Source organism: Apis mellifera, linkage group LG4, assembly GCF_003254395.2.
Source record: "Apis mellifera strain DH4 linkage group LG4, Amel_HAv3.1, whole genome shotgun sequence".
NCBI lineage: Eukaryota > Metazoa > Arthropoda > Insecta > Hymenoptera > Apidae > Apis > Apis mellifera.
In genome coordinates, this window is record NC_037641.1 from 1,751,237 (window position 1) to 1,762,671 (window position 11,435).

The 11,435-nt window shown below is 20.0% G+C and overlaps 2 long non-coding RNA genes across 5 annotated transcripts; both read right to left on the reverse strand.

The window, feature by feature from the left end:
- Positions 1-1,827: 1,827 nt before the first annotated feature.
- LOC102656302 lies at positions 1,828-3,227 on the reverse strand. Of its 2 annotated transcripts, none has more exons than XR_003304518.1 (3): positions 2,855-3,227; positions 2,663-2,767; positions 1,828-2,586 (listed from the first exon to the last, which is right to left on the reverse strand). It is a non-coding gene; the product is annotated as an uncharacterized LOC102656302 (long non-coding RNA). The 2 variants fall into 2 exon arrangements; XR_412329.3 differs by having other exon boundaries at positions 2,849-3,227.
- Positions 3,228-8,748: 5,521 nt separating this feature from the next.
- LOC113218728 lies at positions 8,749-11,310 on the reverse strand. Of its 3 annotated transcripts, none has more exons than XR_003304540.1 (3): positions 10,860-11,310; positions 9,343-9,622; positions 8,749-8,899 (listed from the first exon to the last, which is right to left on the reverse strand). It is a non-coding gene; the product is annotated as an uncharacterized LOC113218728 (long non-coding RNA). The 3 variants fall into 3 exon arrangements; XR_003304539.1 differs by having other exon boundaries at positions 10,864-11,308; XR_003304538.1 differs by lacking the exon at positions 10,860-11,310 and having other exon boundaries at positions 9,343-9,829.
- Between the last annotated feature and the right edge of the window lie 125 nt (positions 11,311-11,435).

Here is an 11,435-nt window from a genome sequence, read left to right on the forward strand (position 1 = left end):
TAAGAATAATTACTATTTTGAAAAAATTAAAAAAAAAACTTATGTTAATGAATGATACAGAATTTATCATATTCAAATAATAAATTACAAACGATTTTTAATTTCCAATTATTTCAATATTATATAATAAGTATCATTTTATATCTTTTTTATATCTTTTTTTATATATAATAATTATTAACAAAATTTCTTATTTCTATAATTTTCTCTTTATATTCATTGCTTATTATTCGGATTGTCGACTAATAATAACGAATTACAAGTTAGAAACTCAAAAATTGATAATATAGTTTTATGAATATAAATAATGTTTGAAACATGCAAGTACTTAAAGTTGAAAACTGTTTGTTATATATTAATTTAGTTATATCAAATTCTATACTATCTATTATTTGACACAGATATTGAAAATATTTTTTAAAAATTTTAAAAATGACAATTTTATTAGCAATCATAAACATTTCTAATTGAATTTAAAATTTGTTCAATATATTTATTTTATAACTATTATTAATTAATTATTAATTAAAACATTATCAGATTATATTATTTATGATATAAGTAAAGATTGGCAGCATCAATCTGGCATTCACAAATACGAGTTGAAATAAAAATAGAACATACTCGATTCATATCCCATTTTTATGTTTAATTTATAATAAATTTTTATTTATTTTTTATAATTCTTTTTATTTATTATATATATATATAATTATTATATTAGAGATATAAAAATTTGGTATAAATAAATAAAAGAATTTGGTTCAAATAAATAAAGTCAATCTGGATTATAAATTAGATAACAATTTTTTATTTAAAATGTAAAAATTAAATTAAAATCTTTTTATTAAATAAAAAATTTAAATTATTTTAATGTTTTTCTAATAAAATTTTTTCTCTATTAATTGATATATTTTTGTATTAATATATCTTCAAATAGATATCTTGAATTGAAAATGAATTAATTTAAAAGTTATAAATTTTGTTTTATTGTATCCATAAATCATCAATCAGGATAAAATAAAAACATTGTGAAATTTTGTGGAAATTTCATTAATAATATTGCGATAGTAACAGTTATTTATTTATTAGATTTTTCTATAAAATATAGAAACATATAAATTTCATTTATTCCCTTCATGGAATAAATTCCTCCAAAAACACAGCAACACTAAAAGCACAATAGAAACCAAAGTTATTAAAAACTTTTGCACAGATGTATACATATATATTTCAAATAGACAGATAGACAGATTAATTAAAATTCAATCATTTAAACAAAAATATTTAATAATAATTTTTTTAAATTAATTTAGATAATATGTCTGAACAAAATACTTTTTTTAATGTAAATATAACCCACTTTGTGTGAAATTTATTTATTTTTTCGTTATTAACTTGTTAATAATGAGAATTATTAATAATTATATATACAATTCAATTGAATTTGTGTTATCGAAATTAATCATAATCTTGTTTTATACGATATATTACGATTATAATAACATGAAATCATTTTTTTTTTATTATGGAATATCATTTCAAAGCAGTAAAATCAATTTTTCAAGTTTCAATATCATTTTTCTTTCTTTATATAATTTCATTTCGTAATAATTTAAGATAAAACAAAATTTTAAATTATAAAATATTTTTTTTAATTCTATCTCTATCTCATCGGAGATAGAAAGAAATATATTTCCAGAAGAAATTGTATGCCAAACATGGAAAAATGAAATTTGATTTCACGTATTCAAAGAAATTTTTTCTCCAAAAATAAATTATTCTATATATAACATTTTAATATATTGCTATAAGTTTTCATTGAAATCAAATCTTTCATAATAATTCAATTTCTTTACAAGATAGTATAAAAATATTTTTGTGACCATATATTAAATTATAAGTAAGACTTCAATAAGATTTCGATAATAATCAAACTAATAGTAGTAATATCAGTTGTCTAAGTGTGTAATATAATTTTTTAGATAATCCAATAATTTATATTATTGCGTTTCATGTGAAATATGACAGTTTTACTATATATTACCCGTTTATATATATATATATATGTTCGTTTCAAACAATTTTTTTCAGCTTTTTGATCTCTTTCCCTTCTTATCTATCAAATTATTTTTCAAATTAAGTACTAGTACAATATTGTATTTCCTTCGTTTTTTCTTTCTCAATGCTTCTAAATGCGTAGGAATATTGTTAACGAAGATATCATCAGATTTATATTTATTTTTGCTCATAAATTTATCTTCAATTTTTTTCTATGATTTATTTGTTCAATTACATATTGCTTATCATATCATTTTCAAATTTCTATTTAATTTCACCATGTCAATCTCTTTCATTGCCTATCATTGAATATATAAAAATATAAGAATATAAATAGATATCATATTATCCTTCAATAACGAACGATCACACCTAACTTCAAAATTTTCAACGATATTATGTGCCAAAATTGTAGATTCTAAATTGAGCCATTGAATTCAAATATAATCTATTTCCATCTAAACTTTCAACTGTTAAACTATCATCTCGAAGCATGTGTATCCGCATCATTCGTAGTTAGATTATCTAAAAGAGAGATTATTTAAAATTTTACTTCAAAATTTAAATATTTCATAAAAATATTTCATACCAATCTTCTTACCAATGCTAACCATTTTATCCTGTTACGTGATACGTTAATGTTCTTTTGTTACACTTAAATCATTTTCAACTAAATTATAATATTCACAACTTTCTTCAAATTCTTCTGAAAACAAAATTATCGTTGTATTTGTATTAAAATGCACAAATCAAACGTAAAAAGCATAAAAAATATATGCAAATGTACATTTACTATAATCATAGAAGAAGAACAAAAATAATGATGTTACATTCTGTTTGTTTTAATTTTTTAATGAAAAGAGAAAAATAAATATTTTAATTTGATGGATATTTAATCCAAGCTTAGTATTTTTACTGTCATATTTTTAGATACACGTTGTACCGAAGGACCAAAAGTTCCTATATCTGGTAACCAAATTTCTTTCTTCGTTTCATTACGTTGATAGAATAAGAAAGATGATAGAATAGAATTGCCTCAAAGTTAACTATCGTGCTTCTGCAAAACACAGGCTGCCTCTGTACGTTGACAGTATGTGCAGTCACAATGTGCATATTGAAAGAATTTTCCTTATAAAAAAGAAAAAAAAATATTGATATATTTTTTACATAAAAGTCATTGATATTTGTCTTATTCCAATAATATATATATAGAGTTTAATTTTTAATTTTATGATTCAAGGAAAACTTATACATTTAAAAACATTAGAGAGTCAAAACTTCCTTTACCATTTTCACGAGAAAACACATGCAGTGGATTCTAATGAAACGACTAATCTAAAGGACTCGAACAAATTCTTTAAGAAATTAAAATTTTACGTATAATTAAATAACTTTCGCCTATTTGATTATTAAATAATATCTTTGATATTATATTCAAAATTTTTAAATAGACGTCAAATATTTTATAGTACTTTTACCGATTGCAACAAATCTGACTTTTTGAGTACAATAATTCAAGAATTTTTTAACTTTTATTATTAATTTATAATATCGTAATAATTTATTACGATAAAAAATTGATATATCTTTATTTATTACTTTTATCGTTTTATTACGTCTTTAACAATTTATTACGATATTAACGTAATAACTATATATATTTATATATATTTTTATAAATTAATGATATATATGATATATATTTTTATAGATTAAAACTAAATTTACATTTTCGATTTATTCAACCATTGTTGTATTAAGATATTCTAAACGCCATTTTACGTGAAAAACAATTATAGATTATGTATATGTAGTGGATATACTACACCGTTTTATAACTATAAATTAAAATGCGAATACTGATCAATCGAGAATAACGGTAAAATATGAAATAAAAACTAGTGAAGAATAATTGATAATAGATAACAGTAAATAATTCTAATTTTGTTTGCTAATAAAAATTTTTGCTAATAATCGTTGCAATTGAATTTAAATTAAAATTCAAATTCAAATAATCGTGCAATATTTAATTCATTAGCAAAAAAACCTAAAGCATTTTGTAAATTTATTATTCGGATTAATATACGTGTAATTGATCGATCAGACTGAACAAAATTTTGATGTTACATTTCCCTCGGAGATCAGTGATTGTTATTTGATTTTTTTGCTAAATCCTAAAATTATCTTCCAGTCAACAAGTAATATATATATATATAAATTATAATAATTATATTATATAAATATAATATATGATATACAAATTATTTTGGAATTAAAGAAATTATAAATTCATGCTTATTAAAAAATTTTTTACAAATAAAACAATAATTTTATAATAATTGCTAATGCGAATAAAAAATTAGAAATTTAAAATTAAATTAAAAGATAAAAGGCTTTTCTTAAATTAAAGATTAGAAGAGAAATTAAGTTAAAAATTAGCTTAATAAAAAAATAAAATTAAAAGTTAAAAGTTAAATAAAAAATTATAAATTATATTAAAATTAATCATTAAAATCAAGGTAAAATAAAATTTAAATAATAAATAAAAATAAATTTAAAAATTAAATTTAATTAAAAATTAAAAATAACAAGTTAAAATAAAATTAAAAATTAAAAATTAATATAAATTAAAAATTGAAGAACAAATTAAAATAAAATTTAAATATAAATAAAATTTCAAATAAATTATAAATTAAAATGAATATAAATTTAAAAATTAATAGTAAATAAATAAAAATTAATATTAAAATTAAAGTAATTAAGAAATTTAAAAATAAAATGGAAAGTTAATCAATAAATTAAAAATTAAAAGTTAGAAGTGAAATAAAGTTAAAAGTTAAAAATTAAAGCAAATTAAGAATTAAATATAGATAAAAATTGAACTCAACGTGTTTCTTACAAAAATTTGATGGAAGAAGCGAAATCGATGATTTTTTCTCTTTGAAATCGGGATGAGACGGATAAGATAAAAACGATTTAATTTGAATGTATTTTATCTGTTCATGCTCGAAAAATGAATTTTCTTTTATAATTCAATTTAATTATTGTTAGATTTTTGTTCTTAATTTCTATTACTATAATACACTTAAAAATTAATATATTCTTACGCAGTATAAATACAAATTAAATATTATATGATAAATATTATATGATTTTACATTATTTTTTTAAATTTTATATATTTTTATAAATTTATATATTTTTTAAATTATATTAAAATATTTTAAATGTTATTTATTAATATTAAAAATAATTATAATCATAAATTAAAATCGCCAATCAAACTATATATATAAAATATATAATCACGATTTTATATTATATGATATATAAAATTTTTTTGAAAATGTTATAATGTAATTGCATAAAAATATTGTATTAAAGCCAATAACCAATAAAGACAATAAAACTCAAACTTTATTTTAAAAATTGATATCTATTTCACGAATAAATTTAACGAATAAATATAATAGTTTAACATAAAAAAATCGAATAAATTATTCTTCTTATATATGATGAAATGAAATTTCATATTTTTGCTATGTTAAAACTTATTGAAAGAATTTTTATATTATTTCTGTATATAATAATTTTTATTTAATTTTATATAATTTTATGCTTTTGTTGTACTTTATTTGTTTTGTTTTTAATTTATTTTTAACTTTTTTCCTATATTTTAAATTTTATATATTTAATTATCTTATAATGAATTTTTTATTTTTTAAACTTTGTTATTAATTATTCATTCTTATTATTATTATTAATTGAGTTATACTTCAATTTTCCCGGAATTTAAGTGAATAAGAAACCATGTCACTCAGCCAATCAGAAAATCATTAAAGTTCAACATTTAGACGAATCGATGCGTATGGCGTTAGTGTATTGTCAAAAATCATAGAGAGAAATTGCGTTATATCGATATAGATATATCGAAATTTGTAAAATTTGATTTTGTTTTATTAAATTGATGGTTTAATTTATAGATAATTAATATTTTTTTTTTATTTTTTAAATTAACATGTTTGTATTGAATCATTTTTTACAAGTATTATTACATCGAAATTAAATTGATTTTCTGTCGTTATTAATAATCCTAAAAAACATCCGGATTTGTATTTAATTATTGTTTTATTTTAACATTATTTAATGTAAAATTGGTTTTACGATTCTAATTTCTATTTATATTTGTGCAGATCATCGTTTAATTAAATAATGGAGATTAGATAATTAATGGAATGATTTCAAAAGTGTAATAGGTTATGTATCACGTATTTTCGTGCAACTATGGTAAGATTTGATTTATTTTAATAGAAGACAGTAATTATTATAAGTTTCTCTTACTTTTTAATCATATGTAAGGTAATTAAGAAATAAAAGTAATTAGACGAGATCATTGTCAATTAATTTTATACATATTCTCATATATTAAATATCTATTTACCATTCGATTCAAAATTGAGAATGTTTCTATAATAATTCTATCTGTTTAGAAAATAATATGTATCGTTTTTATATTTATTTTGATATTATGTTCAAAATAAAAAATATTTTGTTTTCGGGTAATCGATGATTCATGACTGTACATCGCTCGACATATTTCGATGAACTTGAAGCATATCTTCTTCTTCTTCGTCCAATTGGATAGTCGAAATCGCGAGATGTCATTTTTCCGTCAAAAATCGTGTTTTTGAATGTTTCGCTTCCTGTGACTAATCTGTCTTGTAATTTCTTTTTATTATATTTCCCGATTATTTTATTTTTCTTATATATTGTTATTTAATTTATTCAATAATTTTTAATATTATTTATTACGTATTATTATAATTGATAATTCTTTTAAGAAGAATAATTTATTCGATTTTTTTATATTAAACTATTACATTGTTAAATTTATTCGTGAAATATATATCAATTTTTAAAGTAAAGTTTAAGCTTGGTTATTGGTTTTAATACAATATTTTTATGCAATTACATTATAACGTTTTCAAAAAATTTTATATATTTATTCTAAAAATTTTATTATTTTTTCTGCAGATTACTAATTTGCTATAAAACAGAAAAAAGAAATTTCAATATGAACAATCATTTCAACAATCATTTAACACGATGATTAATCAGATAAGTGATAAAATTTAATTTTTTATATGGAAAATATATACACTTTTATTTTCTTCATTATTATTTTTTACCGTAACAATATATATCTACTTGGTAATAAATAGATAAGTAGATAAGTAACTCATAATAGATATAGATGAATTATTAAGAATATTACAATTAAAGTACAAAAGATTAAACAAATTACATTTCTATTTCGAATATTTTTAATTACGTTTCGCACTTTTATTAGGATTAGTGTAATTAAATAATATCGATTACGCGAAAAAGTAATTATCTTTATTAAATATTTTCCATCGACTTAGAGTTTCATCTTTCTTACTTCTATTTTTTTTTTTAAGTAATCATTATATGTACATATTTATATATCTTGTTTTAAATTGATTTTTCTTTTTTTTTTTATACAAATTCCAATGTCCTGAATCATTTTTTTTTAAATCAACAATAAAAATATTTTCGTTAAAAAGTTTTAATGCAAATATTTAAAAATTAAGTTGAACAAAATAAAAATATGTGCAAGAATATAAAAAAATTATGTCTAGTTATAATTAAATAATTCGCTATAAATAAAACTATAGTATTATTGTTAAAACGAATGAAGCGTAAAAAATACAAAACAAAATCGATATATATTTTCGAAAGATCGGAAATATATTAAAAGTACCGTACTAATAATTCCAACAAAAACGATCAAAAAATTAAGAAAGTAAAAAAAAAATATCATTAAAACTCCTTTATTAATATTAATATAATATTAATTTTATTTATTTAATATTAATATCGTATAAATTAATAATAATAATGAAAAAAGAAATTATTATCAAAAATATTATTATCAATAAAATGAGAATTAAATTTAAAAAAACTATAAATATTAAATTGCAATATCTATGTTTAACATATGGTAAAAACAAAGAAACGATACAATAACAATTGATACAATAATAAAAATTAATATTTTTATAAATGTAACAGCAAACGTGTTTCATGGCGTACGGTTGTCATTGAATATGCATCGATTATACGTAGTTGTTTACATCCGAAGATAGAGCGAAACTGAATTACTCTCTGCTTTTCGAATAAAAACATTATTCCTACATGAAGAAATTATTAAAATGTAAATAATTATTGAATAAATGAAATACCGAAGAATAAAAATTGTATATAATATAAATCGATGAAATGAAGGACCAATTATTCGTCGAATACAATGATATAATAAAATAAAGAATTAGAAAGGAGTTTATCAAAAAATAAAAAAAAAATAATTCCTTAATATATAAAGTTAAATAAAGTAATAATAAATAAAGTTTTAAAATATATATGTATTATATAATAATAAAAAACAACGAATAAAACAAAAATTTAAAGTTTTCGGATCTTCGTTATTTTTGTTTTATTTTTGATTTACATATTTTTTCTTTTTTTTTTATATTTCGAGTATTAAGATATCGAAAATTAAAATTAAAGTATGATTTGGTCGTATTAATCACGTTAATCATATAAGCATAAATCGAACTTAAAAAATAAAAATTTTTTTTTAAATAGAGATTTTTAAAAAAACGAATAAAATTTAAATACGAAATATATTTCTATAACGTATAAATATATCTATAAAGTAAAGAGAATGTAATAACAAAGAACGACAAATAAAAAAGAAAAATAAAAAAAATCGATTGCGTTTATCATGTATATTTACTTTCCTTTTGTTTCCCTTTGTCTGAAACAATAAAAAAATAATATAATGTTGATATAATTATAATATAATATATATATAATTAGATATATAGATAGATAATAGTATATATATTTTAATTTAAATTAAAATATATATTATTTATTTTAAATTAAAATTTAAAATTTTTCAAAAAATTAAATTGCGCGTTTAAAAAACTATATTTGATGTTAACTATCAAATAGGAAATATTGCTTGCGAAATTAATAAACAGCTTATTCGGAGAAATTCTTTATAGAAATTCTTTTTTATTATTATCGCTTGCACACCTCTATTAAACCTAAATAAAAAATGATGTTATTTAAAAGATTATGTCATTTTTGAAAGTTTAGTGAACACTTGTACATTTTCGTATATTTCAATCTATCTGGGATGATCCTTTTTTTTTTATCGTAAAAAGAAATTCTTATTGGATACTCCAGTCGTACCTGGAGAAAAAAAGGATGGGATAGTGCCGGCTAACACTTTCACAATGACTTTCTCTGACGCTTCTATGGAACACTCGGCTGTGGAATATTTCTCTTAGCGAATATTTCTATTCTCCGAGCGTCGCTTATTTCATTTTCATTAGGCACATCACTAGAAGGGCATAACATTGCCCATCGAATTATGCTTTTCGGTGAGGCCATATCGGCATCGATACGAACTCTTCGACACGGTCTCATGACAGTCCTCGCTGATACGATTGAAACATCACAAGACTTCAACCTGGAAAGGATTGATAGAAAATTAGACTGTCTCCGCAGGATGGCGCAATGACTTGATCAGACCCAATTATTGCTTATTGAATCGAAACCAGGAAAGGATCATCACTTCTTATATTATTCCTATACTGCGAAATAGAGCGGAAAAAAATATATAAACTGCAAAATTTAAAAATCTAATTTATATTTAAAATGTATATTTTATATTATAAAATATGCACTCTGCTTCAACGATATACAAAAGAATTATTATACATGTAAAATATGCATATTTTCTGTGACTGAATATATATATAAAATATATAAAAATTGAATCGAATTTTTTCGAAATTTAAAAAAAAAAAAATTAAATAATGAGAATAATATTTGAAATCCTCTCTTGGTAAAAATTTTGCAAAGGATCGCGTATAATAAGAAAAGAACAAAGATAGGATAAGAATTATGGAATGAACGTCATCTTTAGATTACAGAGGAAAGAATTTAAGTACTTAGGCAGAACAAATAGTAGAAGGATATAATAGAGAATAAGAATGGACTACCAACGCCATCTCTGAACCTCTATATGTATTCTTTAAAAGAGTAAACATAACTGAGAAACGAGAAGTACAATAAATGTGAACAGATTGGTATTTCAGAATATGAGATTTTGTGTCATATGTTCTGAAATACCGACTTTAGATTATTTATTATATTACTTTGTAAGTTATAATCTTAGTACACACACAAAATTAATTTCAAAAATATGAGGCAAATTTATATTTACACTTCATAATTTTAAAACGAGAATGTTATTTGTCATTTCACTAAATTTTTTATCTATGAAAATATTATAATCGAGCTTGCAGCTAATTGAATTGCATTCCTCATACAATATATAATTATTTTATTAGTATAATATAATATAACTATATATTGTATATTCCAATTCGCATTGGATGAAGATTGGTTAATTAATAATCTATCTATTATCCTCCTAATCAGATCTTCATCTTCTTTTAACATGAAAATTTATATTCAAATAAATTCCTTTATCAGTATACAGTTTGCAAAACGTTCAAACCATTATTGATCATTTATACAAAATAAATACAACAAATTATAAAAAAAACTGATGACAATATTAATTTTTATTAATATTCCACATATTCAATATTAAGAAAAATAATTATAAATAATTATATAAAAGCATAAAAAAAGAAAATAGAATAAATAAACAATATATTACGTCATTTTTTACTTACTTACATTACATTACATTCTTCTATATAATTAATTAGCATAGACTAACACACAATTAATTAACGCACATTATCACACACAATTGATTATCTATGCATTAAATTATATATACATTTCGTTTCATCAATGTTAAATATCATCCGTGTAAGATCTTAAAATTATGTTGTATAATTTTTATCCCTGGTCAAATATCCTGAAAAATTCTTAAACTTAATATCGTTTCAGAAAACTTAACATTTATATATAAAAAGTTCAATAATTTCTTCAAACATATGACCTACTAGAAATCTAAATATAATAAAATTATACATTTTCTTCATTGTATTCCGTTGAAAGCTGAATAGTTCTTATAAATTATATATAATAAATAAAAATAGAAATAAATTATATATAACTATATATATAAACGAATTAAAAAAATTCAATAATTAAGTAATAATTTACTTTCCCATATTTCTTATTTATCTTCATCCATAAGTGTCTGTAATTCAATATATAATAAATTCAATTCTTAAAATATTCTAAACATTCTAATCTGGAAAAAAGTTATTAATATATTATGAAGTAATCCATAACTT